This window comes from Nyctereutes procyonoides, unplaced genomic scaffold, assembly GCF_905146905.1.
Source record: "Nyctereutes procyonoides isolate TBG_1078 unplaced genomic scaffold, NYPRO_anot_genome, whole genome shotgun sequence".
NCBI classification, from domain to species: domain Eukaryota; kingdom Metazoa; phylum Chordata; class Mammalia; order Carnivora; family Canidae; genus Nyctereutes; species Nyctereutes procyonoides.
The window spans coordinates 74,513,098-74,535,977 of record NW_026575146.1 but is presented as its reverse complement, the minus strand read 5'-3'; the positions used below and the strand labels follow the sequence as shown (position 1 = coordinate 74,535,977).

The following is a 22,880-nucleotide window of genomic DNA, read 5'->3' as shown; positions in this document are numbered from 1 at the left end:
AGGCAGGCGCTAAACCGCTGAGCCACCCAGGGATCCCCAAAACTCCAGCTTTCTTGAGATAAAATTCACCTGCCGTGTAAAGTGTACATTCCGTGGTTTATGATACATTTGCAGGGCCGTGTAACCATCACCAGCATCAATTTTAGAACATTTTCCTCCCTTGAAAAAGAAGCCCCAAGCCCCTTAGCTGTCCTCCCATTCCTCCCGTCTGCCCAGCGCCTGGCAACCACTGATCTACTTTCTGTTTCTATGGATGTATCTATTCTGGACATTGCGTATAAGTGGAGTCATAAAATAGGTAGTCCTTTGTGTCCGGCTTCTTTCACTTAGCACGATGGTTTCTTTGTTCATCTGTGTTGTCCTGTGGGTCAGAACTTTGTTCCTGTTTTATTGCTAAATAATACTCCGCTGTGTGGACGTACCACAGTTTGTTTCTCTGTTCATCAGTTGATAGCATACTTGGTTGGCTACCCCTTTGGGGCTGTTACGAATAATTCTGCTCTGACCATCCTCAGATGGGTTTTTACGTGGACGTGTGTTCTCATTCCTCCTGGGCATCTACCAGGGGTGAAATCGCTGGGTCACAGGGCAACACTATGTTTAACATTTTGACGAACAGCCAGACAGGCTGGCACACGGTCACACCGTTTTTCCTTCCATTGGGAATAGATGAGGGTGTGATGTGTTGAATCGCACAGAAAAGTGCACACATCTTACAAGCGTGAGGCTGGATGAATTTTCACAGATTGGACACACTCATGTAACTAGCTCCCAGATAACGTGACTGACCTCCCAAAGATGTCTTGTGTGTCCCGCCCTCTCTATCCCCCACCCCCACCGAGAGCCTCCACCCCAGGATAACTCCATCCAAGTGAGTGTTGCCTGGGTTTGTTCTTTTTTTTTTTTTTTTTTTTTAGGGTTTTTTTTTGGGGGGGGGTTGTTCTTTATGTATGAAATTCTCTGGTGTTTTCTTTCACTCACCGTGTGTGGATTGGTAGCATGTTCCCTTTCCACAGCTGTGTAGTATTCCATTGTGTGGCTGTACCAGAGTGTATTCACACACTCTCCTGGGGATCTGGGTTGTTTCCAGTTCACGGGTGCTGAGAACATTCTAGAACGGGCCCTTTGGTCCACACCTGCCCATTATTCCATAGGGTGGAATTACACAGAGAGTTGCCCCAGACTCCATATGATGCCAGGTAGAAGTTATCCGTAGGCTCCCCTTCCTTCTTGACGCACATGTGTCCCACGTCATGTGTTCTAGAATCTTCCCAGGATGATGATTGAAATATATTATTGCTGCTGGTTTCATTTTTATTATTTTATTCTATTTTTTAAAAGGTTTTATTTATTCATGAGAGGCAGAGGGAGAAGCAGGTTCCCTGTAGGGGAGCCTGATGCAAGACTTGATCCCAGGATTCTGGGATCAGGCCCTGAGCCGAAGGCAGACGCTCAACCCCTGAGCCACCCAGGCGGCCCTTGCTGCTGGTTTTTGCTCTTGAACGCTTGCTCTATAGACTTGAAAATGTTCTGTTCCCTGGTGCTGGGGCCCTGGACATCCCTGCGGTCAGTGCAGACATGGGGGCACTGCCTGGGGGTCCCGTCTTCTGTGTTGGGGGGTCCTGTTGGGCCGGGCAGGACTGTCACCCCCAAGGGGGCAGAACTGCTGATCGCCCTCCTTATTGTGTGGCTCTGGGCATCGAGTGGGCAGGAACCACAGGTGTAGACCGACTGGATTCCTCTGCCTCCTGGGTCGGTGCACAGGGTCCGGGAGGCAGGCAAGTCCTGCGGCGTGGCCTGCGCTGGCCTGTGGAGATGCCCCCACCTCCCCTCGGCCTCCGCCCGGCTCACTTCTTCTGCTCACTTCCCCTCTGCGGAGCAACTCTCTGTGCTGAAGCCCACGTTCACCGCCTGCCCCCACGGATTGGGCTCCTCTGAGCCCACGGTGGCCACCCTGGCTGTAACACCCCCCTCCCAGTCACCCCTTGCCTCCTCTCCTGCTCACACTGACCGACGGGTTTCTTCTGGGTCCTTCAGGCCTCCCTCCCATCCTGGTGACTGGTCCCTCCTTCCCTCCCCCAGCCCTGCTCCTTCATGAGTCAGGAGCCCAGCGTGGTTCAGCATCTGCTGCGGCCACTGAGAAGAGTCCCCCTTGGTCGTTCTGTCAGTTTACACAAAGTGAACAAAACAGACCTGGCGCTCACCCCCTCCTGGTGGAAGACAGGCCACAGATAAGATAAATCACGTTTACAGCGAGTCAGATAGTAATCGGCACTCTGAAGGGAAGGAAAACAAGGAGGTGGAAGTGCCAAGGGGACAGGTAGGGATTCCAGCTGTCGGCAGAATCTGGTTGAGTCTCGCTGACCTGATGACAAGAGAGAGAAGGAAGTAAGGGCAGATGCTTGCCAGACAGGGAGCAGCACGTGCAAAGGTCCTGAGCGAGCCGTGTGCCTGGTGTGTTAGGGCACTATTGAGGAGGCTGATGTGGCCTGAGGGGAGAGGGAGGCAGTGACAGGAAGTGGGGGCAGATGGTGCAGGGCCTGCTGGGCTGTGGTGAGGGCTGGGCTTGTATGCAGGAGGGGTGTGGGCTGAGCGGGGTTCCACCATGAGCCCTTTAGCTAAAGGACCCTTTAGCTGTGGCATGGGGATGAGATTGTAGGAGACCAAGAGCAGGATCAGGGGGATGGAGGGGACAGAGCCTGCTAAGGCCACACAGGAAGGCCGAGGTGACGTGTGTAAGCCTCCAAGGAGACCCTCGGAGGCCCAGCTCTGGCATCTCAGGAAGCTGGCTTTTAGGTTCATTGAAGATTGTTGAGGGTTTTTTTTTGTTTCTGTAATAAACTCTCTATTTTCGAATAGTTCTAGATCTGCAGAAAAAGTTGCGAAAAGAGTACAGAGTTTTCATGCAGCCCACACCTGGTTTTCCCTAACATTGACACCTTACGTTACCGTGGGGCATTTGTCACAACCCAGAAACCTACACGGTACTTTGCCATCAGCCAAGTGTAGATGTATTCGGACCTCCCTCATTTCTCCTAATGCTCCTCTTCGAGGATCCCATCCAGGGCCCCATGTTGCATTTGATCCTGATGTCTCCCGAGGCTCCTGGTGGCTGTGGCAGTTTCTCGGACTTCCCTTACTGCCGATGACCTTGTTGGTTTTGAGAAGTACCGGTCGCGCGTTTTGGAGAACGTGCCTCGCTTGGGGTTTGTCTGATTTTTTTTCTCGTGATCAGACTGGCAGTTAGGGTTTGGGGAAGGAAGAGCACAGTGGAGAAGTACCCGTGTCATCCTGTCACGTCAAAGGTGCATACTGTCAGCTTGACTTAGTCCTGGAGATGTTGACCTTGATCGTGTGGCTGAGGACACCGTGCTTTTGATTCGACGCTCCTGGCTCTGAAAGTGGTAAGCGTGTGACTGAGCGTAGATATATACTTGCATGTGTCACCTCAGTTCAGTGCTCACAGCTCTGGGGGCTGAACACAACTTGTAATCCGATTTTATAGAGAAGGAAACAGAGGCACCTGGAGGTGGTAGTGGCTTGGCCAAGGTTAACATACAATGAAGTGGCAGCCAGGAGGTCTGATTGCAAACTCCAGGCTCTTAACTGTCATCTGTTTATTATAAGGTATATATGTACACGTTCACAACCATCCCCTCCGTCTAATTGCATATGAATGGAATCGTATAATACATGAGCATATATGTCTGTATTTTTAATCTTTTGGTCTCTTCTTTAGCCTCAAAGTCAATAGTATAATATATAAGTCAACTTGCTGAGGAATGTATTGTCAGGCTAATGGACCTCACGCTTTCTGCTTTAGGGGATCCTGTACCCTCCCCTGAGACACCTCACTCCCTTGACCGCACGTCACCTTTGCCCAGCCTCAATCCATATATTGATTACTTGTCCTGCTGAATCCGCTTTATCTCTGAGGTTAGGGAATAAATAGAAATGGACATTCTACCAACGGAACAGAGCAGAGAGCCCAGGACGAGAGGCAGGCACGTATGGACACGTCCTAGAAGGACCACTGTGGCCACTGGTCAGATCCATGGGGAAGGGAGACTCTTAGTAACTGGAGCTGGTGCCAAAAAAAAAAAAAAAAAAAAAAAAAGTTATCCATTTGGAAAGAGATGGATTTGGATCCCTACCTCACACCATTTACCCCAAGGTAGTTTACGGATTCAAAGCTGCACATAAACTTAGAGACTGTTTTTAGATTTTGGGGTGAGGACAGATCCTGAAACAAGATACAAAAGGCATGTCTGTGAGAGGAAGGCTCGGAGGGCTTGTACGTCCCTGGCCTGAATGCCCCACTGCAGCCCTTTCTCGTTCTCTGAGGCTCCGAGCACCCCAACCTGCCTGGCCCTAGGGAGGGTGTGCGTTGACCCGGGTGATGGTAGCGTTGGGACTATCAGAATACCTTAGATAGAAACGTCCACTGGAGAAGGTGCTAGGTCAAACCAAAGAGCTTGTATAAAGCTGTTTGCACAGCCCACCTGGCTGCCCTCTATTATCCACTCTGCCATCCTCCTGTCCCTCACAGATTCTGGAGGGCCCTCTTTCCCTACCTCCCCTGGGCAGTCCCTCTGCTGACTCTGCTGCTCTGCCCTCATATCCAGAGTCCAGGCAGTCTTCACTTCTTCCCCTGCCACCAGCATCTCCTCTCTGGGCTCCCTGCCCCTACCCCACTTCCTGCAATCCCTTTTCCACGCAGCAACCAGAGGGATCCTGTGAAAACCCTAGTCAGGTCATGGCCCACTCTGTTGACAGTGCTCCCATCTCCTGGGCTCCTTTAGAATCAAATCCCAGGACCTCACCTCAGCCCACGGGGCCCTCCATTACCTGCTCTTTGACTTTGCCTCTTTGACCCCTCTTCTCCTCCTTGCTGTTGCTCAAGCACTCCTGCCTCATTTCTACCTCAGGGCCTTTGCATCCGCTGTACCTTCTGCCTCAGAAGCCTTTCCCTGTGTGTCCACATTGCTTCTCTTCTTCTCTCCTGCACAACTGCTCATATTCCTCTTATCTGTGAGGCTGTCCTGACCACTGCAGCTAACATGCATCCCCCCTTTCCCTCACCACCTTTCTCCTCCATCCTTGCCATTGTCTACTCTGCAGCGTGTCATATGTCTCTGCGGCCTGGCTCCTGCCAGCAGAACGCGCTGCTGGGAGCGACACAACCTTAAATAAAACGGAATCGTTTTTTTGGCCACCGAGTGAGGAACCGAGTTTAGAAGGAACCAGAGAGGAAGCAGAAAGGCAGTTAGCAACTCCCCCGCAGCCCTCCAGGCAGTGCTCATGGGCAGGTTTACACGGACAGGGCTGGTTGCAAAAACCAGGGAAGGATGGGGGATTTATTAAGAAATGGGGAGGAAGCGTGGCACCTTGGAGCCGTCGGGGTTAGCTAGTTCCTGAAGACAGCTCCACTCTGACGAGAAATTAGAAAGCTGTGCTTAAATCCAGGAAGAAAAGCATTTCGCTGCAGGAGGGTGGAAGGAAGGATGATCACTCGGTGCCAGCAGGTGCTCAGTTGTCCGGGGTTCTCACTGACATTAGAATGAGGCAGTGGGGTGTCTTAGAAAGCCGTCCAGGCTTTGGTGTCCACAAAACCTGGATTCAAGGGGCGCCTGGGTAGCTCAACAGTTGAGCTCCTGCCTTCGGCTCAGGGCATGATCCCGAGGTCCTGGGATCGAGTCCCCTCTGTCTATTTCTCTGTCTCTTTCTCTCTGTGTCTCTCATGAATGAATAAATAAAATCTATAAAAATATAATAACAATTGGGTTCAAATCCCAGTACTTCCTTTTACCACGGAGTCGCTTTGGGTCTCTGTGCATTTGGCTGCAAGTAACAGTTTACCTGACCAGTGATGGCTTGAATAATCATATTTTTTTCGACAAATTTTTTTTTTTTTTTAACAAATGCCTTCCCCAGGTTCGGGGGACCACAGTTTTTTGTTCAACCTGTTTTCTACTGACAGCCAGTGGATTGTTTCCACTAGCTTGCTCTTATAAACAGCATTGCCTACACATACAATTTTGCACACGTCAGGCTGTACCTATAGGATACATAAGTGAAATTGATACGTAAGTGAAGTTGCTGAATAAGGGGTATGTGCATTATAATCTGGAGAGCCCCGTTATTGATGGAAGCCGTGTTTGTGAATTCATCGACTTGGCCTTCGTCCTTGCCACCCAGCCATCAGTCCTCCCCATGCTGTCTCGGTCGTTTGCAGATGTGCACAGAGCGGGGGTAAAAATTTGAGTCTCCCTATGTGCCCGTTCCTAGTGGAATTCAAAAAAGCAAACACGTGTGCCTTCTCGTCCTAGCTCCCCTACTGTAAACAAGTGCCCTTTTCGTGGTGTAACCATTAGTGCCACGTTTTGCACCATTGGTATGCTTGTTGGGGGTGATTTCACCGTTTAAAAATGCCCCCAAGCCCAGTGTTGAAGCACTGCCCAGCTCTCATAAGTACGAGAAGGCTGGAAGTGGCTCCTGTAGAAAACACACGAGCTAGATGAGCTTCGTTCAGACGTGAGAGTGCCATTGGCTTGAGTTCACCATGAACGAACCAGCACTATATATTAAATCAGGTGTATTTAAACAGAAACACACATAAAACAAGGTTATGTATTGATCGCCTGGTGAAAATGTGACTGGAGGGCTCGCAGGGGCCTAACCCTCGGCGTCCCCCAGGAGCGATAGTTCAGGATTTCTTGATTCAGTGATCGTGGCAACTTTACAGAATGTAACTACCATGAATAACAAGAATCGATTATACAGGCTTTTTTTTTTTTTCTTTGACACACTAGCTGTGCTTCACTGGGATATAATTTATGTGCAATAAAATGCACAAATCTTTAAGTACGTGGTGTGATGGATTTTGCCAAATATCACCAGGATCCAGATCCAGAACATTTCCATCATCAGAGAAGATTCCCCTCCCTCTGTGCCTCCGCCTGTCCCCTTGAGGCCACCACAACCCTGACATCTTCCCACTGGTTTCACTTGCTGAGACCTTTATGTGAGGGGGATCACACCGTGGGTAGTCTTCTGTGTCTGGCTTCCTCTGCTCACCATGATGCATTTGAGATTCATCCGTGTTGTTTGCACGGTGACAGTAGCATGTTCTCTTTTATTGTTGAGCTATACTCCACGGTGTGGCTGTTACACAGTTCGTTTTTTCATTTGCTAGGCAGTGTACATCTGTGCTGTTTTCAGTCTGAGGCTTTTGTGGAAAAGACTGCTGTGAAACGTTTTTGCACAAATGTTTTTGTGCACATTCTTTTTGCTGTGGTCATAGAGTAGGTGTATGTTTAACTTAACCCAGGTTTTTCATCCTCTTCTGGAACAGGATGTCTAATAGAAGGCTATTCTGGGGATTTAGGGCAACTCAGTATTGCCAGGCTGCTGGGTTCTGATTCTTTTGACCTTCCCCAACCCCTTCTCCCCCCTGCCCCCAGGGCACAAAATAGCTGCTGCAGCACCAGCCATTGTTATCATGCTTCACATCAGTTTTTCAAGGAGGAAGAAGAAGCGGGGGCAAATAATCTTCCCAGTGTAGGGCTCTCTTTTCCAAATGTAAAACTCTTTCCAGTGTCCACAATTTAATTGCAAAGGAGGCTGAGAAAGGAAGCTTCTGACCAAGGGGCAAAGGCCTACGCTCCTAGTGACTCATTCTCATGAGTGAGTACATGGCTGAATGAAACCAAATGCAAGTTCTGTTGACCAGGAAGTCGGGCTGGGAGTGGCTTTGGATAATGGGCAACATCTTCGCACCTCTTGACCTATGAAGCCAACTGTCACTGGCTAGGAGCTGGTGGCTTGTGTTCAGTAGGAGAGCAAAAGCCCTGAGGAGGAAGAGGAGGAGACAGAAGGTTCTAGAGCAGCAGTTCCCCGGGTGTGGCCCCTGGTCCAACAGTATCAGCATCAGCTCGAAGCTGTTAGACATGCGCAATCCCAGGCCCCAAACCTTCTGTGAAACCCAGCCCCCCCCCTTTTTTTTAAAAATTTTTTTTTATGATAGTCACAGAGAAAGAGAGAGAGGCAGAGACATAGGCAGAGGGAGAAGCAGGCTTCATGCACCGGGAGCCTGATGTGGGATTCGATCCCGGGTCTTCAGGATGGCGCCCTGGGCCAAAGGCAGGCGCCAAACCGCTGCGCCACCCAGGGATCCCAAAACCCAGCCCTTTAAAAGGCTTCCCTGTCGCCCAGAGCCCCAGGAGGCCCTGTGTCCAGTCAACGAAGCTCTTCCTTCTGTTCCTTGCCCCCACCCACTGCCTGTTTCACTTCTGGGAGTTTTTCCCTCTGTTTTGTTTTTTTTCTTTTAATAAACCAGCGTTAAGGGGCGCCTCGGTGGCTCAGCAGTTCAGTGTCTGCCTTTGGCCCAGGGCATGATCCTGGAGTCCCAGGATCGAGTCCCAGGTCGGGCTCCCTGCATGGAGCCTGCTTCTCCCTCTGCCTGTGTCTCTGACTCTCTGTCTCTCATGAATAAATAAACAAAATCTTTAAAAAATAAAATAAAATAAACCAGCATTAAGGAAAAAAAAAAAAGAAAAGAAAACCTTTTGAGATACCTGATTTTCTTGGCGAACCCGTAGCTTTCTAGCTGCGTTTAGAACAGCAGTGAGTGGTAAAAAAATTGGGCAGGGTCGGGGGGGATGCACAAAACATTCTAGTGTGTAACTACCTGTATAAACTAGGCTTTTAGGAACTAGACAGCAGTTGCTTTATGAGCAATCCAAGTTTTATAGGGCATGCTTCTATGTTGTTAAACTAATTCAATGATTTTTAGAACTCTAAAGGTCACTGAAAATAAAGATGGTGTAGATTTTAATTGCTCCTCAAATTGCTTCTTCTCTCTCTTCCCCAAAGGGGTGGGAGTGGGCGAGGAATCAACATTTTTTTCCCTGTTTTCCTTTTTTGGCTTTGAAGTAGACACAGCATGCCAGTGGCTACATATCCAGGGCCTTGCTAGCTCTTACTGGGCCTTCCAATGTGAATTGAAAGAGGTGCCCTCCTCTGGGAGGGCACAGTCCCAGAGGCTGCGTTGTGTGAATTAGAAGACAGTCCTTTCTCTATGTTGCCTTTTTCTGGGTCTCACTGGTGAGAGCAGATCCCCAGCTGGATTTGAGGCCCCACTTGTCCCCATGACTCAATAATTCCTTTTTTTTTTTTAAGATTTTATTTTTTTAAAAAAAGATTTTATTTATTTATTTATTTATTTATTTATTTATTTATTTATTTATTTATGAGAGACGTGCACACACACACACACACACACACAGACACAGAGGCAGAGGCAGAGACACAAGTAGAGGGAGAAGCAGGCTCCATGCAGGAAGCCCAATGTGGGACTCGATCCTGGGACCCTGGGACCATACCCTGAGCCAAAAGCAGATGCTCAACCGCTGAGCCACCGAGGCATCACCTCAATAGTTCCTTTATGCAGTGAACAACTGTGCAACTGTACATGGTGGTTTGTGTATATATATTGTATACCCAGGATGGATCACATGCATCTGTCTTATAAATTTACATGCTATATGAGTTTCCTGTGGCTGCGCTAAACAAATACCACAGACACGGTGACTCAAAATACCAGAAATGCATCCTCTCACAGCTCTGGAGGCCACAAGTCCAAAATCAAGGTGTTGGCGGGGCCACCAGGGCAGTCAGAGTTGTACCTTCTGAATGCTCTAGGGAAAAATACTTTTTTTTTTTTTTTTTTTTTGCTTTTCCAGCTTCTCTTTTGTTGGTTAGAAGGTCATTGGTCATTGGATTTAGGGTTCACCCAGACAATTTAGGATGATCTCATCCCAAGATCCTTAATTACATCTGCCAAGAGCCTTTTCTCCAAATAGGGAAGTCCACATTCACAGATCCTGGGTCACAGTCATATCTTTTTGGGGGAATTACAACTATTCAATGCACTACATATGCCCTGAAAGAAATCATAAGAGGGCAAGTTCTGGGCATTGTGTGTCGGGTCCACTGTGGGAATTAATCGCGCAATATGCCTGTTTGACCCTAATATGTGGGAAATGAGCTGAGATTTTTACAGCATTTCAGGACGGTGTAAGAGCAAGAGGGCGTACGAGGTGGGAGCTGTAAGGTCATTGCAGGAAGTGTACCCCTTGGGGTCGGGAGGGCGGCAGCTAGCCGGGCTGGCCCCATCATGTAGTTCCCATGAGCTTGGGGGCCCATTGGCCTGGGTTCACCTCCGGCTCTGCCGTTCTGCTAACTGAGTGATCTTGGGCAAGTTACTGAACCTGTTGTCTGCCTCGGTTTTGTCAGCTGTGAACTGGGCACGCAGATCGTGGCACCCACTACAAAGGATTGTTGTAGGAATGAAATGTAGTAAGATGTAGCACGTTGTAAGTGCTCTGCAAACCTTGGCTTTGGTGATGAAGAGGATGATGAAGCAGGAAGTAGTGGCAGCCAGAGGCAGAGGGGACAGACCTGGACCACCTCCGGTGCCAGGACTTCCAAACCCCAGGGAGCCGTCTGAGAAAGCTCCCGAGCAGGGGGAGCCTTGTGGTCGAGCAGGTCAGGCTGGTGGCCAGTGAGGAAGGGAGTTGGCGCAGAGGAGCTGGAGGCCAAGGGAGCCTGGCCGGTAGGGGTCAGGTTCTGCGTTGTCGTTTGTGTGCATTTTGATTGACTTTTGTACTGGTGGACTTTAACTGTCAGTGCCCATTCCTGTCTGTCAGTGCCCAGAAGAAATGTAGGAGTGACACTTGTGAGTGTGTGAACGGATGGACAAGACAATATTTAAAATTTGTAACAAGTGGGGCACCAGGGTGGCTCAGTTGGTTGGGTGCCTGACTCTTGATTTTGGTTCAGGTTATGATCTCAGGGTCGTAAGATTGAGCCCTCAGATGGGCTCTGAGCTGAGTGCAGAGCCTGCTTGGGATTCTCTCTCTCTTCCTTTGCCCCAACCTCCCCACTCCCCTCCATCTCTCTCTCTCTTTCTCTCTCTCTCTCAAAACAGAATAGAATAGAATAAATTCAAAATTCATAACAAGCAGTGGAACATTAGTACGGATCAGGTGGTGCCTGGCATGGTGTGGGAAGGTGGTCCTGCGGGCTCCCTGCTGGGCCAGGTGTTACCCTGCGGTTGCTAGGTCCTGGGGGTGTTCAGGACATCCCGAGAGGCCAGGTGGAGTGCTGGGGGTGCAGGCAGCATTTATCTGCCAGTCAGTATGGAAGCATCTGAGTATTTTAACAACCGGTGCAGCTGATTGTAAACAAACGGATTGTTAACACAGGCTGCATGGATGGATGGGTGAAAAGAAAAATGATGGAGTCTTGATGTGAGCAGGGACAGTGGTTGTGGAGTAGGGGGCCTGGGGAGGTTTGGGAGGTAGAGTGAGCAGGTAAGACTTGGGTGGAGCCAGAGGTGCGAAGTCAAGGTGGGCCCTTCGTCTCTGGGGAGAGCTGCATCAGTTAGCTGCTGCTGCTGCTGCTGCTGCTGCGTAACAACCCCCAAGTTATCGCTGTTTAACAAATTATCCACAGGGCACCTGGGTGGCTCTGTCCGTTAAGCGGCTGCCTTCTACTCAGATCATGACCTCAGGGTCCTGGAATCAAGCTCCATGTCAGGCTCCCTGCTCAGTGGGGAGTCCACTTGTTCCACTGCCCCCACCTCTGCTTGTGGTGCGCATGTGCGCTCTCTCTCCGCCTCCTCCGACCCAAATAAATAAATACATAAATAAGTACATCTTTTAAAAAAAATCAAATTATCCACATATGTAACAGCTTAAAGGAACAACCGTAGTGTGCCTATAAGTTTTACAGGTCAAGAATTTGACATGGGATTTGACAGTGAGTCTCTCCTCCACCATGTCTGGGGTCTTGGCTGGAAGACAAAACCTGGGGGCTGAAGGCCTGATCGATCTCACACATACTTGGCACCTGGGCTAGGGTAACTGGATGACAGGACTTTCTTTTTTCTTCAGATTTTATTTATCTATTAGAGAGTGAGTGAGAGAGAGAGAGAAGGAGCAGGGGGACAGGTGGGGGTGGAGGGAGAACAGACTCTCTGCTGAGCAGGGAGCCCAACACGGAACTCGATCCCAGAACCCTGGGATCATGACCGGAGCTGAAGGCAGACATTTAACTCACTGAGCCACCCAGGCGCCCCGATGATAGGACTTTCAGGCAGAGCACCTGCTCGTGGTCTTTCCAGGGGCTCCATCAGGCTTCCCCATTGCATGGCGGCCTCAAAGTAGTCAGACTTCTGTCAAGGTGGCACAGGGCTTCCAGACAAATGTCCTAGTGGACAAGGTGGAAACTAAATTGCTGTCCACGACCCGGCCTATGAAGTCACATAGTGGCACATCTGTTGCACTGTCCTGGGTGAAGTTGTCACAGACTCTTCTTGATTCGAGGGGAGTAGCAGGTCTGCACCGTGAGGGATGAGGGGGGACCAGCGACATCGTTGCAGTCGTCTTTGGAGAACACGATATGCCACAGCGGCTGGAAACAAAGCTATGCTCCCAGTGGTAGGAATTTGGACTGGGCACCACTGGGTACTTCTAGCCTTGTCTCGGTGTCTGTGGTCAGTTGTAGGTCACCTGGGTGGCTCTGCTTCTAGGACTTGACTGGATGTGAGCTGGCATGGTGGAGGTGACGGGCATGTGACTCTTGTCCCCCAGTGGGCCAGCCCAGGCTTCTTCACACGGCAGCTGGGCAAAGAGTGAAAGTGTGTCAGGTCTCTTGAGGTGTAGGCTCAGAAAGACACACCATCACTCCTGCCACATTCTGTCAGCCAAAGCGAGTCAGGCCAGCCCAGGGTCAAGGTGTGTGGCGACAGACCCCCATCTCTTGGTAGGAGGGGCTGCAAAGAGTATGGGACTAGGGAAAATTTCTGACCACTTTTGCAATCAGCCACAGTGATCTTTTCTTTCAGGTCCTTCTTTCCACCTGCCCCGTTCCATTTTCTGAGCCCTCTCAATCAGTAACACACAGAAGACAGTCCTTGACCCACAGAAGCCTGGGAGAGTCTGCGATGGGTTGCAGAGATATCTAGAAATGCACGCTAAGCGGTCAGGTTGTGTTTGGCTCCAAATAACAGGAAGCCTAATAGTGGTTTGAGCTGTAAGGATTAAGGGTCTGGAGGCAGGCACTGCAGAGGAGTCATGAAGAACTCAGCCTCTTTTTCTGTCCTCCCAACAGCTCTCCCTTGCAGGTGGGCTTATCTGCCTTAGGTTGGTTGCCTCGTTGTTGCAAAATGGCTGCAACAGCTCCAGTCATCTCAACTGTATCCAAAGCTGGAAGTGGGAAGCAAAAGCTCTTTCTCCCTGGGGGAGTTCTGTCTTTACATTCTGGAAGAAAAACCGGCCCCAAGTCTGTGCCCTTGGGCTCTTCCTATCTGCAGAACCGGGGCGACCCTAGCCACAAGGAAGCCTAGGAAAGTGAACGTTGGAGACAGGGGATAGGAGCGCCACTGATTTAGTCTAATCATTTTAAAGCTATTTCGACCGCAGCCCACAGTAGGAAATACGTACGCATACACACATAATTGAAGCCCGTCTCACAAACCGGTATTTAACGCTTACCACGTAGGATGCCTTTTAATATTTTCTCTTCTGTTCTGTCCCATTGGACTCTATACTATTTAATTTAAAAAAAATTTTTTTTTTCCCCTGGTCACAACCTGCTAATTTGATTTCACAACCCTCCAAGGCGTGACCCATAGTTTGAAAAAGACTGACTCAGAACAGCCTTTGTTTACATCTTGGAGTTGGCAAGTGTTACCCCGAATGCCATCGGGCTTGTGTGAGTAAGGCGAGGGGAGGGCCGGGCGGTGGTGTTCGGAGCACAGCAGCCCGGCTCGGCCACATCGGCCTCTTTCCCCTTCCCATCCCGGAAGGATACGGTTCTGAGGACTTTGATGTTTGTGACCTGTCGCCCCCGCCCCCCCCCGGGGTTCCCGAGATTCCCTTTGGGAAATGAAGAATCAGCCTGTTCCTGGAGCCTGGTGGAGACTTCTCATTCCGCGCCCTGCTGGGCGATCTGGCTTGTGCACAGCTCCTGATGACAATGCAGAACTCCGCTCGCGGTTCCAGTGCAGGAGGCATTCACAGGATCTTCTGGAAGGACACTTTGTCATTGTTGCGTCATGGCTGTTCTCGCGAGCAGCTTGAGGTTTTCAGGCCTGGCGTTTCCTGCTTTTTATAGCCCGGTGGTGAGGAAGGAGGTCTCCAGAATCACAGGGTCTGGGTTCGAATTTTGGCCCCCTGGCGTGCTTTGGGGGACGAGTGTCCTGAGCTGTGACACTCGAGTCTGCATTGCTCCTGCCTCCCTGGCAACCAGGAGGGCTCAGTGGGTATGACGATGGCACGGGGACGAGGTGGGGACATCAGGCAGCTTTGGCTCTGTCTGTGCAGTAACGGGAGCCCCAGGTCTCAGGGGCTTTCAGTGGCAAAGGCTTGTTTCACGCCCGTGTGTGGGTTGGCTGTGGCCCTGCCCGTGTGTCCCCTTTGTTCTGGGACTCGGGTAGAGCCATTCGATAGCTCTTAAATCTTCTGCTCTGAAGGGGCACAATATGTCCCTCCCACGTGGGCAATTTGGGGCTGGTAACTCTGCACATGAATTGTGGTCCCAGTCCCTCTTTCTTTCTTTCTCTCTTTCTTTCTTTCTTTTCTTTCTTTTCTTTCTTTCTTCTTTTCTTTTCTTTCAAGATTTTATTTATTTATTCATGAGAGACAGAGAGAGAGAAGCAGAGACATAGGTAGAGACATCCTATCCTGCCCGATATGGGCCTCGATCCCAGGACCCCAGGATCACAACTTGTGCCAAAGGCAGATGCTCAACCCCTGAGCCACCCAGCTGCCCCACTTCTTTTTTAAAGCTTTTGAGTATGCGTGTGTTGAAGAGCGGGATGTCCATTGCCACCCTTGGTTGAGATCCACTGGTCATGCCCCCCAGGCTCAAGAATTGGGTGTGCTTTTGCTCATCAGGGTCTCTCCATGATGGTAACCCCATGCTGAGCACACAGTGAGCGCTTAACAAATGTACTCCCTAGCAGGCTGCTTGAACAAATGAACGGATTTGTCTAATGCCCTCTGTACGTTCATTCAGTCCCCAAATATTTATTGAGCTCTTCCTTCTGCAGGCCCTGGCATCCCACAGGGAACAAAACAGACAATAAGCAATCAGAACAGACATACGATACTTGGTGTCAAAGTCTTTTTTTTTTTTAAAGTAAACACTTTCTATTATGGAAAACTGCAAATGCACACCAAGTAGAAAGCATAGCAAACCGTGGACCACCCCCTCGTCATCACCTGAACTTTCAGTTGTTCCCACTCTTACAGACCAGCTCTGTCCAGTTAGAGAGCTTGCTGCCACGATGGGAATGCTCACGATCTACGCTGTCTCTGACAGTAGCTACCAGCCACACGGGGCTGCTGAGCACTTGAAATGTGGCAAGTGGAACTGAGAATAAATGTTAATGTTTAACTCTCTTATGTGAATTCAAAAAAAAAAAATCTTTGCTATTTCTCATTGTCCTTTTTTATTTTTTTTTTAATTTTTTTTAAATTTATTTATGATAGTCACACAGAGAGGGAGAGAGGCAGAGACACAGGCAGAGGGAGAAGCAGGCTCCATGCAGGGAGCCCGACATGGGATTCGATCCCGGGTCTCCAGGATCGCGCCCTGGGCCAAAGGCAGGTGCCAAACCGCTGCGCCACCCAGGGATCCCTCATTGTCCTTTTTTAATTTTTTAAAAGATTTTATTTATTCATGAGAGACACAGAGAGAGGAGAGCCAGAGACACAGGCAGAGGGAGAAGCAGGCTCCCTGCAGGGACCCCAATTGGGGGACTCAATCCCAGGACCCCGGGATCACGACCTGAGCCGAAGGCAGGCGCTCAATCACTGAGCCACCCAGGTGCCCCTCATTCTCCTTTTAAAAAAATTTTTTTTTCATGGTAAAAAAATACACATAAAATTTAACACCCTAGCCATTTTTTAAAAATTTATCTACATCACCTTTCCACCCAAGGTGGGGCTCGAACTCATGACCCTGAGATCAGGAGTCGCATGCTCCGCCAGCTGGGCCAGCCAGGCACCCACCACCACCACCACCTTAGCCATTTTTAAGCATGCACAGTGGCGTTAGAAGACTCATAGTGTTTTGCAACCATGGCCACTATCCGCTTCTAGAACCCTTCATCTTGCAGAACTGAAACTCCACACCCACGAAACAGTAACTCCCCATTCCCCCTTCTCCCGGGCCCTGGCAGCCAGCATTCCGCTTGCTGCCTCTTTGCAACTGTCTGGCTCACTTCACACAGCACAATGTCCTCTGGGGTCATCCGTGTGGTGGCCTGGATCAGGATTTTCGTCCCGAATAATATTCCAGTATTCCACCGGAATATCCCATTCATCTGGTGGCGGACTCGTGGCTGTTTCTACCTTTGGGCGATTGTGAATATTGCTGCCGTTCGGACGGGTGCGCTGATATCTGCTCGAGACCCTCCTTTTTCAGTTCTTTGGGGGGATGTACCCAGAAGTGGGCTTGCTGGAACTGGGTCGCACAGCAGTGCTGATTTTACTGTGTCGAGGAACTGCCGGACGGTTGCTCACAGCAGCCACATCATTTTACATTCCCACCCAGGGTTCCCGTTTCTCCTTGTCCTCAACCATTCCTGTTTCCTGGGGGTTTTCTGTTTTGTTTTGTTTTTGATAATAGCCATCGGAATGGGTGTGAGCTGGTGTCTGTGGTCTTGACTGCATTTCCCTAATGATGAGTGGCGTTGAGCATCTTTTCGGGTGCTTATGGCCATCTGTATGTCTTCTTTGGGGACATGTCTTCACATCCTCTGTCCTAATTTCATTGAATTAATCTGAACTTAAATGTACATTAGCCGCCTCCCCCCCCCCACCAAACACCCACAGCTGGGTTATTTTGGGGGAAAATCACAGACATGTTACCATTTCACCCCTGAATATTTTAGGGTGTGTTTTTAATCTTTAAAATTATAGAAAATTTATAGAGTAAGGACTCTATAAAGGAAAAAAAAAGACATGATACCATTATTACACTTTGAACTTTTTTTTTTTTAAAGATTTTATTTATTTACTCATGAGAGACACAGAGAGAGGCAGAGACACAGGCAGAGGGAGAAGCAGACTCCATGCCGGGAGCCCGATATGGGACTCGATCCCTGGTCTCCAGGGCCAGGCCCTGGTCCGAAGGCGGCGCTAAACCACGGAGCCACCCGGGCTGCCCTACACTTTGAACTTTTAAGAGAAAATAGGCTCTGTGCTCAGCGTGGAACCCAACGCAGGGCTTGAACTCACGATCATGAGATCAAGACCCGAGCTGGAATCAAGAGTTGGACGCTTCCCCGACTGAGCCCCCCAGGCATCCCTCCACTTTATTTTTTTTTAAGATTTTATTTATTTATTTATTCATTCATTCATTCATTCATTCATTCATGAGAAACACAGAGAGAGAGGGGCAGAGATATAGGCAGAGGGAGAAGCAGGCTCCATGCAGGGAACCCAATGTGGGACTCGATCCTGGGACTCTAGGATCCCGCCCTGAGCTGAAGGCAGACACCCAACTGCTGAGCCACCCAGGGATCCCTATCCCTCCACTTTAAATCTTAATCACAGTTTCTTAATATTGCAAATATCCAGGCAGTATTCAAATTCTATCTCTTTTGATGGTTGATGGGTTCATTTATGTCCGTCAAGCCTCCCTCTGCCTGCTGGGTTGCAGGCCGCAGGATACCTGGTTAGCTCTGCGTGGTCACGTTTCCTCCACTGTGTTTGGCCTGTGGCTTCTCCACAGCCATTCTGTGTAGCCTCTTGTCTCATCTGAGAAATGGGGGTAAGAACAGGCCTGGAAGAATTCAGAGGCTTGGTGTCTGGTGGTTTAGGTAGGCCCATATGCTTGACCCATAGCTGAAACAGGTGATCTATAAAGCCTTTCACAGGTGCTGCCTGGGTGGCTCAGTCGTTGGGCAGCTGCCTTTGGCCTAGGTCATGATCCTGGAGTCCTGGGGTCGAGTCCCACATTGGGCTCCCCGCAGGTGGCCTGCTTCTCCCTCTGCTTGTGTCTCTGCCTCTCTGTGTGTGTCTCATGAATAAATAAAATAAAATAAATAAAGCCTTCTGCAGGTGTTCAAGGGTGACATGTGGCAACTGGCAGGTGGAAAAGCCTGAGCGTGGGGACTTTTTTCTAGCCTGGCTAGGCTGTGGCCAGAAAGCTTTGGGGGTTGCCATGTGCTATCATATTCAGGATGGTAGGTGAAATTATTACAGCAGTATCTATCGCTCACAAAACGCTTCACCGTTCACAAGGAGTAAAGGTATTCATATGGAACAATCCTGTGGCAGGGGACATACCGTCATCCGCATATTCCAGATGGGGAATTTGAGGCACAGGAGTTTAAGTAACTGGTCGTAGGGCACACAGCTGGCAGGTGGCAGTCCTGGGGTGGGAACCCAGGCTGCCTCGCTGAAGAACATGCTCTTACCCACATGCCACCCCATTGTCCACAAGGGACCTTTATCAGTCTAGGTGCACTCAATTCTTGCCGCGACCATTTGGTGGGCCGTTGGTGCCCAGCCACTTTAGAGCTGTTGACTGCCCTGGGATTGGAAGCATTTATTCAAAATGTAGCAACTCTGGCCTGTCTCCCAATTTCTGACCTTGTAGACCAGGGTAGGTCCTGGGAATCAGAGGGAGACCGTGGGGAGATGCAGCCATATGAGACAGGGGGACGATGATCACACACCGTTTGACCAGTGGACATGTGGAAGCCCAGAGAGGTGGAGTCACCTGGCCGGGGTCACCCAGCCTGTGCGTGCATGGTGGAGCAGGGATCTGAACCCCTGACTCCAACCCCAGAACTGTCGTTTCATGCTGGACCTCTTGGCATCGAACTGATGGGAGACATGGGAAGCAGAGGTGCCAGACCTAGTGATTGTTGACCTACTGTTTTGTTTTTTATGGAAACTTTCCAAAACGTACAAAGTGATGAGAATAGTACTGTGAAGCTCCCAAGTACCCATCACCCAGCCCGGACAGTTATCAATGTTCCGCTACCCCCTGCCCCGGCCCTCGACCTGCTCCCCTCCCCCCCGCCCACTACTACCTGATGGTGATGATTCCTTTTTTTCTTCTTTTACAATTTTTTTAAAAATATTTTATTTATTCATGAGAGACACAGAGGGAGGCAGAGACACAGGCAGAGGGAGAAGCAGGCTCCCTGCAGGGAGCCACATGTGGGACTCCATCCCAGGACCCTGGCATCATGACCTGAGCTGAAGGCAGATGCTCAACCACTGAGCCACCCAGGTGCCCCCTTTTTTTTTTCTCTTACAGTTTTTTTTTTTTTTAATTTATTTATGATAGTCACACACAGAGAGAGAGGCAGAGACATAGGCAGAGGGAGAAGCAGGCTCCATGCACCGGGAGCCCGATGTGGGATTCGATCCCGGGTCTCCAGGATCATGCCCTGGGCCAAAGGCAGGTGCTAAACCGCTGCGCCACCCAGGGACCCCTCTCTTACAGTTTTTTAAGCTAAAATTTACATGTTTTAAATCTACATGCACAAATCTGAGCTGTGACATTTTAAACCCTCACTTCACTGTTCCCCATCACAAGGCAGAGCATCTCCCTCTGGCCAAAAAACCTCCTTTCATTTCTTTGCTGTTACCAGTGGAATGAAAACACGAATAGGGGCGCCTCCATGACTCAGTCGGGTATGCAGCCAACTCTTGGTTTCTGCTCAGGTCATGATGTCAGGGTCGTGAGATCGAGCCCCATGTCAGGCTCCACACTCAGCACAGAGTCTGCTTGAGGATCTCTACCCCTGCCCCCCACTCTCTTGTGCTCTCATAAATAAATAAACAAACAAACAAATCTTTAAAAAGAACATATGAGAGCAGCCCCGGTGGTGTAGCGGTTTAGCGCCGCCTGCAGCCTAGGGCATGATCCTGGAGACCCTGGATTGAGTCCCACGTCAGGCTCTCTGCATGGTGCCTGCTTCTCCCTCTACCTGTGTCTCTGCCTCTCTTTCTCTGTGTGTCTTTATGAATAAATAAATAAATAATCTTTTTTAAAAATAATAAATAAAAATTAAAAAAATAAAAAGAACATGTGAATAAAAACAAATTCTCACATGGATGTCAGGAGCCTCCCACTGGACATTCACGGGCAGGCTCCCTTTGGAGGGTCCTGGTTAGGAAGCACCCACTCCTTGCTCTAATCCTGCTGGCTTGAGGTTGAAGAACCACCACAAAGCTGACTGCTCTGACAAAGGCACCTCGGGTGCTCGTGAACACCCTCAGGCCATGGCAGTGCACCTGGAGTCTAGCTGGGACAGGATCCCGTGTCCCTGGGTCTTGTGACAGATACTTTCTAGATCTTTCCGTGGCCTGCACCAGCTGAGCAAGAGGGGAAGCCACTGGGTGCTCCCATGCCTCTCGCTTTTTTGAATCGGAACTATTCCAAGCATTCTTAAAATGATAACAAAGCCTGCCACCCAGCTTCATCTCCTCTTGACATTTTTGCCATATTTGCTGCAGATTCTAAAAGAGAAATAGCATGAGGAAAGGAGCATGCAAGGGATAGCGGGTGAGGGCGGGTAGTCTGAGTGAACCTGCCCTGGCTCAAACCCCAGCATGCACCTTACCAGTCAAGGACTCTTGGGTATATCGCTCACTGTTCTGAGCCTCAGTTTCTCCATCTACAGAGTGGGGCTAATAAGAGTGCCTGCCTCACAGGGATCTAGGGAAGGCGAGATGGGTTGGTACAGGGAGAGAGCCCTTAAAGCCAGTGGCCGGCGGGCACCGTCATCACAGTCATCACAGCCAATTCCATATTTGCAAAGTTTCCTGTTTGCCAACACACACAACCCGCAGATGGATGCCCGAGCACGCGTCCCTGGTCATCTGGAGACATGTGAGAAATTTGAGTGGCCCCAAGTGCACATTCCTGCCCAAGTAGAGCAAGGCCACGCTTTGCCCTCTCAGTTCACCTCCCACTCTGCTGAGTGCCACCCAGTACCCCCAAGTGCAGGAAGGCTGGGTTGTGCCCTCCGGAGAGATGGGGTGTGTGACATGAGTGTCCTTCAGGCACGAGTCCCAGAGCTGTTGGCCATGAGTTTTGGTGTTAACGAATCAACAGTTTATAGGAAACGAGGTGTCTCTCGACAGAAAGAGCAGTAGCCGAGGGCTGCGTATTGACAGGTTGATGAGAATGTGAGCAGAGGCCCGCGGGAGGCTGCCCTGTGGTCGTCCCGGGGACGGGAGCGGGCACCTGGCACTCACGGCTGCGTGCTCACCCAAGTCCCTGGATAACAAGAACTGACTGTTTTATTAGGCCAAAGTGTCAATAAACTGTATCATAAGACGTTCTATCTTGTAGCACGTGTGGCATGTCGCATGTAGGGTAATAGGGTATAGTCTCATGTGCTATTAAACTTGTTTTCGACCCCTTCTTTTCTTACCCCCTTTACACGTGGTCTGGTCAATCCCTCTCCTGGGCTCCTCCCTCCACACCCCCCCCCCCAGCCTGTCCCCTGGTCACTGACTTTTCTTACAGCCTCCCTCGTTCTCTCCACAGCTGGCCCCCGAGAGGACACTCCGCAAGTCCCCAGCCGGGGGCCCTGCGTAGACCTGGAGTGGACAACCCCTCCTTCCCTTCATGATTCGTTTGTAGCACAGGTAACCGGGCCGAGGGTCCCAGTTTGTGCCCCCCCCCCGGGGGGGCGTGTCCCTCATTCCACCTACCAGGGCCCAGGTGAGGAAGGAACAATCGTGGGTGTTGGAAGGAACACTCCTTTTTGGCAGAGCCTGGCTTATTAGCAACACCCTTCTGCCCCTCCCTCTCCGGCCTTGGGCCCCCTGGGTCATCTGGACCATCCCCCTGCCTCCATGCCAGCTGCAGGTGGAATTTTCTCCCCACTTTTCCCTTTTTGCCAGATTCCTTGCAGGTCTGGCCCTTCTGTCCCCTGGTTTGGCCCTTCCCCACCCCCACCACCACCACCCCACCCCTGCTCCCGGCTGGTCGGGAAGGGCAGGGCTTATAGGCCACAGAACTGGTGGTGACACAGGAAGAAGGAAGCAGAGGTGGGGCTGATATGGAGCTGGAGAGAACCTATTGTCAGTGCTGCCAAGTGCAGCAGGAGCCTGGGAAGGACCTCTGGGGACGGTCCCCACAGCCAGCTGGAAGGGAGAGTCATTGATGGGGGTGGGGGTGGGGGGCAGGTCCTGCCAGCGTCGCCTGCAGTGTTTTAGGCAGGGCTTATGGACCCAAGGCCCATGAGGTGTGTACTGTGTGTCCCATAGACCTGGGGAAAGTGGGTATCACGTCTCTAGCCCACTGACACGTTTTGGACAAAAGGGTCTTTTGCCTTCATCAGATTCTCTGGGGCATGATTTAGTGAACCAATTGTGACAGTTCCCCCCAAGACTCCTCTTTATATCACCGAGGACTTGGGTGGTCATGGGAGTTGGGGTGGCAAGGAGGTCCCAGAACACTGTCAAGGGTAACAGGCTTTAACCAGCTGGGGGCTGTTTTGTACGTGTGTGTTGGGGGAGGGGAGCCCACGACAGTCACTCAGAGAGGTTTATAGGTAGGCAGGCAGACCCCTGCCACACCCTGCGGTGGGCCAGGCCCTGTCCTGGGGAGGCCTGGGCCCAGGCTCTGGGTCAGACTCTGGGTTCAAGGCCTGGCTCTGCCCCCTGCTGGCTGGGAGATGAATGACAGTCTCTAGGCCCCCATTTGCTCATCCACAGCATGGGGGGCAGCAGGACCATCTTGTGGGGGTCCCATGAGGATTAAGAGAGTTACGTGTGTATGAAGCACTCAGCACGGGCCTGCCGGTGATCAGGGCTCACTCTGCCCTGGTG

At 50.5% G+C, this 22,880-nt stretch overlaps 1 protein-coding gene across 3 annotated transcripts in view; it reads left to right on the top strand.

The window, feature by feature from the left end:
• BICRA (BRD4 interacting chromatin remodeling complex associated protein) overlaps window positions 1-22,880 on the top strand; it is an 82,809-nt gene that overhangs the window by 34,557 nt on the left and 25,372 nt on the right. For 2 of the 3 annotated variants that reach the window (XM_055309955.1, XM_055309953.1), the window contains one exon: window positions 21,592-21,692. The gene's annotated coding sequence lies outside the window, so the exon portion shown is untranslated. Of the gene's footprint in view, window positions 1-3,385; window positions 3,405-21,591; window positions 21,693-22,880 lie in introns of those variants that run through there. The other variant, XM_055309956.1, reaches the window with a different exon arrangement.